This window comes from Nothoprocta perdicaria, unplaced genomic scaffold, assembly GCF_003342845.1.
Source record: "Nothoprocta perdicaria isolate Ctin4 unplaced genomic scaffold, notPer1 scaffold_8, whole genome shotgun sequence".
Classification (NCBI taxonomy): Eukaryota; Metazoa; Chordata; class Aves; order Tinamiformes; family Tinamidae; genus Nothoprocta; species Nothoprocta perdicaria.
The window spans coordinates 924427-932371 of NW_020456087.1; positions in this window are offsets into that span (position 1 = coordinate 924427).

Below are 7945 nucleotides of genomic sequence, written 5' to 3' on the forward strand. Positions count from 1 at the left end.
GGAGGCGGCCGCCGGGCCGGCTGGCGGCGCGAGCGCCCTGCGCCCCGCTCCCTTCTCCTCCTCCCTCGTCCCCGGCGCTCCCGCCTCTTCCCTGTCTCCTCCCCGCCGCGCCGCGCGGCCTCCCCGCGCCCGGCGCTGCCGCAGCCCCGCCGGGAGCCGCCGCAGGGCGTTTCTGGACGGGTCCCTTCCAAGTGTTGCACCGGGGGGAAAAAAAGAAAAAATGCAAGTCAAGTGCACGCTTGTTTTGCGAACATATGGCGGTGTCGATGTGTTTTATTCGCACCGCGCCCTCAAAAAAAAAAAAAAAAAAAAAAAAAAAAAAAAAGCCAAAAAAAGCCATTTCCCGTGTTTTGCGGCGCGGGGCGGCGGAGCGAGAAGCGCAGCCCGGCGCTGCTGCCCCCGGGCAGCGCCTGCTTGAGCATGCTCGCTTGGGCCGCTCCCGCGGGACCGCGGCTTAAATGGGGCCCAGCCAGGGCTTGTCTGTAGTAGAGCCCCCGCGGTTGCTGATGTGAAATATCCCTGCGTTTTGGGACTGTCTTCGGGTACACTTTAGCCTTTTCATAGGCCAAGTGCGGCCAGATCAGTACATCTCCCCAGTACACTGATTTCAGGTGTTTGCAATATAAACGGCCGCCTGCCTAACGATGTGGGCAGGTGAAACAGTTTTTCTCCCTCACAAGCCGCAGGGCATGGGGGGAAAATGCAGCAGCTGTGTTAGCTGAGGAGACTTTCACCTCAGGCTTATTTGCCGTGGGTCCTTCAAGAGTTTAACAACCTGAAGCACATCCACATCTTTATTCACTCCAGTGTTGCTGTTATATTTTATCATTTAAAAGGTACAGTCAGTAGGATAATTGTGTGTATGCATTTTTATCTTGATTACAGTTTGAAGCATTTCAGGAAGCTGTGAAAAGATTTTATTTGGGAATAGCTTATGTTTTTCCCTATTTGTTACTTTATTGCATTTAATATACTTTTCCTATTTTAGTCTAATAGAGTTATTTTTTTCTATCTTTCTACAACTGATACAGGCTGGATCTTTCAAAGTGAAGAAGCGAAGCTGTAGCTAAGCTTTCTGTTCCCCCAGAGCTCTCGCAAGGAGGGTTAAATGCAGTGTGTGTTTGTGCAGGGAGCCACGAGGCACTCTGTGCGTCTGCTGCTTGTTTGGAGGTGCACGTCCCCAGCCCCTCGTCGTGGGGCTGGTGCTCAGCAAGTCCCGTCTGCTGCCTCCGGCTCCCTCCTCCTCTTCCCGCCGCGCGCTCGGCCGCGGTCCCTGCACTGCCTTAGCGGTGCTGTTTGCCAGGCCATGTCGGCTGAGCTGCTTCAGCTCCCCGGCCTGGTAGAAAACACCTTTTTTACAGTTCCCGAGCTGACCTGTCCCAGGTGAGCGCGGCGGGAGGTCACCGGGCCCACACGTGTGCGACGAGGGACACTCTTGTCCCTCAGCGACACAGGCTGAGGTCGTCTCACGCGGCTCTGTACAAATTGCGTCCCCAACAGCCCATGAACTGTTTTCTCGTGTTGTTTTCCTAGCTGCGTCCTGGGCAATGAATCCTTTTCTATGAAAATCTCCTCGCTTTCTTAAAACAGGCCCTGAAACTCCCTGCAGGATGGAGGTGCAGGATGCTGTAATCCTGGAGCATGTGCAGAATTTCCTGAGGGGAATCTGGCCCGTTTGCTTTCCGGGGTAAAGCTTATGAAAATTGCATTTTCCATTTCAGTTTGGAGGAGTTTTTCTGCTAAATTGGCATCATTCTAACTTTGCCTAATTGAGATTTAGACAACTTATTATTATTTCCTGAGAATAATTTTAAGCCTGGATTCTTCTATCATTCTAAAACTACGTTAAATTTGTAATTTAATTTGCATATAGATAGTTTATAAAACTGTTGCTGCTAACCCTGACATTTAAATAATTTTTGACTGCTGGAGCTTCAGTTCTTGCTTTAGTTTCTCTCTGTTGTGCCTCCAGTTGCAAAAAAGCCTTATGAAGAAAATCTGCATCAACTTACATTACAGTAACTAGGTTAGTTTGGTCTCCTATGTACAGAGCAGTAAAATGCAAACAGAATTATAGGAGGAAGAATTCAGTAAAATGCAGTAAGAGGGTTAATAAAACCCAACTTCATTGCAAACTTAGGGATGTTCCACCTTTTACAGTGAACTAGAAATTGGCATTAAAATGCTTAATACTTTAGCATTAATATTCTTCAGTCAGCTGGATTAAACTGGCAGCCTTTCTCAGAGCTTCTGTTTCAGGTGTCTCGGTTTTGTGGTTTCCAAGAGTGTGGTTGAGGCCACGGGAAGTTGTTGCTTCCGACGTGGCCATGGGGAGGCCAGGGCAGCCGTCCCCGCTGGATGAGCAGAGGGTGGTGGCGGTCACTCCGCTTCCCCATTTTGGGGAGGCTGGGGAAGGCTGGACAGCGCTTGAGGTGTTTGTGCTCTCAGCTGCTGGGCATTACTGTGTCTTGCTTTAGCAGGGAGGGCTCAGCTGGGTCACCTTCAAGAGCAAATACTTGCCGGGTTTCCCCTCTCTGCTAAGATATCAGGCTGCTCTTTGCCCATCAATTATTTGTTCTTGCACCAAGTTGGTATATCCAATTGTGGATGCAAGTCTTAGAAGTCTTCATGATTTCTTACCCTCCTCATGGGGTAAGGAGGAGTAGTGGGACTGAGGAGATAGTGCTCTGAATGTGGTTTGTAACTTAACCTCTGCTCCTTAACCTGTGTTCTGCCTCTCTTAAACGTGGAAATGGTTTATGAACGGTGAGGAAAAGTGCTCTAACCCTTTGTGAATAGGAACAGGTTCCTGCACTCATTCATACTACATAACTAGCGTAGGTGTTGATTTAACTGCCTTCTTATAGCCTCCATTTCAAGTGATACTAATCTGAAGCCTACTTACAACCAGCTGGTTTACCAAATGGCAGGTGTCTTTGTAGATCTGTCGTCTTGAATATTTCTCTGTTGCTTCTGTCTTTTTTAACTCATGTTAAATAAATAGAACACGTTTGCAGTAACTCATTTTTAGTTAAAAAAAAAAAAAAGTGAAGTTACAATGCTTGAAATAAGTTTCCTTTGAAATCAATGCATCATCTCTCACTTTTAACTCCTCTAACTTGCACAGTATCATATGTCTTTTGCAGTAAAGAATTTTAGTAATATTCAATTTAAAATATAGTCTATCAAAACCTTTTTGAAATTCTGAATATGATTATAGGTTTTATTGTCATAATTCTTGACTTCCACCCCTTTCTGGATGGTTTAAGGAAAGTTTTCTTTTGGCTTCCAAATCTATGTTCATTTCATTTGCAACTTACTGAGTGTTCTTGTAACTTGAGTTTTGGTCCTGAGTGGTACCCTAAGTGTGTGTGCAGCTCATGCTGTTGCTACAGCCCTTGGAAGTGGCTGGTGCATTTTGACAAGCTTTTCTGGCTCAGCCCTTTGCTTGAAGTGAACTTGTTCTTTGTTGTTAAGGAATGGGAGTTTAAACTAGAGCGCTCTTTCTCGCTTATGCTGAATTTCTTGAGGACACCATGTTTGTTCCATGTTCATTTCCACTTCGTTCTTGTGGGTTTCAGGTGCATGTAGCACTGACTGAAAAGAACATCTAATGTTAATAAAGGTTTTTTTTGGGGGGGGGGGGGGGGGGGGGGGGGTTAATCAGCTCTATTACAGAGTAAATGGTGACACAAAGCATAGAAATTACAGGTTGGTTTCTAAGTTTAATTTTGACCAATTTGTGAATGCATGTCCATTATATGGTAACTTGCTAAGCAGGGAAATGGGCTTTGGAGGATTATTTACATTTTTCTTGTTGTGTGCGTGTGTATATATATATATATATACACACGTATTTTTTTTCCCTGAACTTTACATTTATTGTGTGTGAAAGCCAAAATGGCTGCTTATTGTAACAACTACTCTGAGTAGGAATACATAAATACCATAACATGAAGAACAGTTACAACATGTAAAAAAAAAGTGTGTTTACTTATATCAGTTTTCTCTGGAGAATTGATTGTGCTTCTGTTTATTCCCATGGTTTCTCTGATCTGTGGAGTTTGGTGTGTTTGCCCCTCTTCGGACAGCACTTCTGCCATTTGTCCGTTCTGAGACTTGACCTGATGCTCTGACTGATGCTCCTGGAGAATTAAGCTTGAGAATTAAGCTATCTATAGGCTTGACTTGGTTTTTGCCTTTGAGTCTGACCAGTGATGGAAACAGTGATTAAAAAGCCTTTTAATGCCCATTTAGGGGACAGGATGGGGAAGAAGTCAGATCTTAGAGTCATCTTCTTCCTGTGAGCACCAATGCCTGAGGGTAAATACAGGCAGCATGAACTCGGTGACAAGCTGCAAGCTCCTTGTGGAAGTCTGGAATTAGCATTTCTGGTAGCTTTGAAGGACTGCATTTTTTACAATTGCCTTTAACATAAATAGTAGTGTAAAACATCATGTTATGGTCCCTATTCTCTGACCATAAGTTTGTTAATTTTTTCAAATGTGTCACTGGGTGACAGGCTGGGCAGCTTCCCAGTTTCTAGGGTGAAGAGAAGGGTTTGAAATTATCTCTGCACAATTAACAAGTATCTTCAAATTTGGGGAATAGCGGGCAGGATTTTGAGTAGGAAAGATATCTAGAAAAACAAGCAGATTTACTAAATTTGAAGAATGGTAGCCTAACATTCATTCCTGGAAAAAGAAAGCTGTTCACAGGCAGCTACATGGTAACAAAACTTGGATTTGTCAATTACAAATGAATCTGGTTTCCTTTTAGGACACTATAACAGATGTTGTTCTTACAAAGGAAAAAACAGATACCTGTGTTTTGAACACAGCAAATCTTTTGGCATTTTATCTTTGTGTTTTCCAAAGCTGGGGAGGGAAGCGGGGGCATTATTTTGCCTGGTGTCTATCGGTTTGCAAGCTGTAGGTAGTTACTAACAAGGTGTGAAGAACTTCCTGCCCAGGAGTTTCTCTGCTGTGATGAGATGTGGAGTGGAACCGATTGATAGCAAATGAAGTGCGGACTGTGAGCGGCTCTATTTGAAGAGTTTGGGATTGGATTAAGTCAATCCCTCTGCAGAAGCGGTTGGAAACTTCTTTGAAGTTCCAAGTCAGACTGGGAGGAGGTGTTGGATGGGGTTGTGCAAACCTTCATTTGCTTGTGTTGATATGTTATTAGCATTACACAGGGTAACGGCATCGTTGCTTCCTACCACCTTCAGGTCTGACATGCTCAGTTCTTGTAACTCCATGAGAAAAGTTTATTATTTATGTAGTTATTTTTAATGCTGTTCTGGTGACTGTGCATTTCACTTCTCCTGTCTCACCTATTCAAATGCTTGATGTAAATAGTATAAAGAAGTTTATAAACTCCATATTTTGCTAGTAATGTGAAATAATTCAAAATTTTATTATCTCATTTAGATAGGGTTTAGTTATCACATGCAATATCATAGATGATACTCAGATGAAATGTCAAATTTTAGTGTCTTGAATGTTGGGAGAAGCTCTCGCAAGAACTTAATTACAGGATTTAGGAAAGAAAAGCTGCAGCCATAAGAATCCTCGTTGTCCATTTTAAAATATTTTGCCAACGAAACATGGGGACGATGCTGGCAGCAAACGGTAGGTGGGGTTGGCAGCTTAACCTTCAGTGGTGCTCAGGGCCAGCCCTGGTGCGTGACAGCCGGTGCCTCGCAGGCAGAGACGGTGGCTGACCATTAAAGAGGAGCAAAGGCCCATATTTCACAGTGTAAAATCCCTGCAAGGGAATATATTTCTCACCTCGGGGTGCTAGTTTTTGGAGTATATGTTGGGACATATCAAGGTCATATGTATATATGAATTTTTAGGACTTACTACTCACATTTGCAATAGACAAAACTGAAAGAAGGGAGCACTTCAGCAAGATGGTTTGCTGAAAATTCGTAATGTTGCTTGCTTAAGTAATTGGTCCCAAATAGCATCATACAGGGTTTTATATGGGTACTTCAAATGGAATATAATACCTATATCATGCTGAAAGAATAAATTTATCTGTGGAAGGAGTGAAATTTGACTTTAAAAATTGGTCAGTAATATTCTAACTCATCTAAATAACAGCCTTATTTCTCACAGTGGTAATCCTGGAAGAGCTGACTGTGCTGCTGTCTGTTTTCTCACAAAATTATCTGTGCAGTTGTGGGAGCCGTGCTATAGGTTTCCTGCAAATCCAGCTGTGTTTCGTGGCCTTCTGTAGCCATCATTTATGCCATTCCTCTATATTTATCTATCCATTTGTTTTTTTAATTACAACTTCTCTAAAAGTAAGGCTTTAATTCCTCTGCAGGTAGCCTGAATAAACACCAGCCCTGCTGGCGAAATGGGCAGATCCGCTGGAGTGTGCGCGAGGCGGCCTCCAGGTCCTGTTCCTATTCCTGCCTTTCTGTTCCCAGGGGACAGCACCAGTCCAGGCCTGCTGTAGCCTGGGTCCTGTTCCTATTCCCGCCTTTCTGTTCCCAGGGGACAGCGTCAGTCCAGGCCTGCCGTAGCCCTGGGCTGGCCGGATCTCTGACACGGAGCCAGCCGAGCGTCCCCGGGGCCGCGGCCACTCCTGGGCCGCGCGCGGCCTGGTGCCTCACGGAGCCTCGGGCTTCCCCCGCCTGCCCCATGGCCTCATCGCTGTTCCCTCTGGCCCGTGGCTCGTGCTGCCTGGCTCCCTGGGCTCGCCCGTGCCCGCTGCCCTGCAGCAGCAGGCGCCGCTGAAAGCGCCGGCACCTGGAATGCTGCTCTGCTGTCTGCTGGTGCTGGGCTGCTGGGGATGCTGGCTCAGGACTCGGGTTCTTGGTTCCTGGTGGCCGGTTTGCCTCCCGGGATGCGCTCCGGGAGGCTGAAGGGCTCCCCGGGCGCTCTGCAGAGCTCAGCCCTTGCCAGGCGCCTGCGAGTTCTCCTGTGGGTGCTGCCCTCAGTGTGCCCAGGGCGCCCTGGCCCTGGTGGCCGGGGCAAGGGGCCCTCCTCGGGCGGACACGTGCACCCGAAGCAAGCGCTGGAGTTGCAGAAGGGCCCAGCACGTGGAGCCCCCTCCTTCCCTCCCTGCTAATCTGGGTGTTCCCGTGCTTTCTGCAGACTTAAAACGGCTCTTGGAGTTGTTTTGCTATAGAATTAAATGAAGGATTAGGACGTCATTGCAGAACAGCTCGTATGTTTTAGAATTATACCCTAGGCCAATGGCGAAATGAAATGGCATTTTAAAGTATGGTTTTCTTTTAACTATGGCATTAGAGCGTTGAGGACCTCGGGCAAAGATTCTGAGCTACTTTACCTCATGCTGTATGCTAAACCTAGAGGCTAGTGGGAAGAATGTCTTTCCTAGGATTTTCTTTTTTCCACAGAAGTTGGAAATGAATGAGGAGAGAGTTTTGAGCTGAAGTCTTTAAACTGTCTGCGGCAAATCATGTTCAAATTTGATATAGGAATAACAATGGTATTTTTGAGTGATGCAGAGAAATTTTTCAGAGATGCAGAGGACATTTGAAAATATCTATGGCATTATTTTTACCCTACTGTATGTGTAAAATACTTGACCTGGCTTTTTTTTTTTTTTTTTTGTGAAGATAATATCAAAACAAAACAACATTCCTATTTCTTGTTGCTCTGAAGAGGGTCAGAGAGGTATGACATGCTGTGGAGCTGCACGTCGTAGTGACCTAGTCTGCACCATTGAACTGCTGCAACAATAATTCAATGTATTTGAATTACTTTGCTATCTACACCTTAAAATCAAGGTGGGAGTTTTTTTTTTCTCTTAAAATTACTAAAATAAGCAGTGTGTGTTGAAGCACTTAGTGTTGAAGAATAGTTATACTTTTATGTAAAAGACTTGCATGAAGCATATGAGACTTCTCTATTTTTTTTTTTAAACTTCAAATCCAGTATCATTCCTGTTATGTAAAATCTTG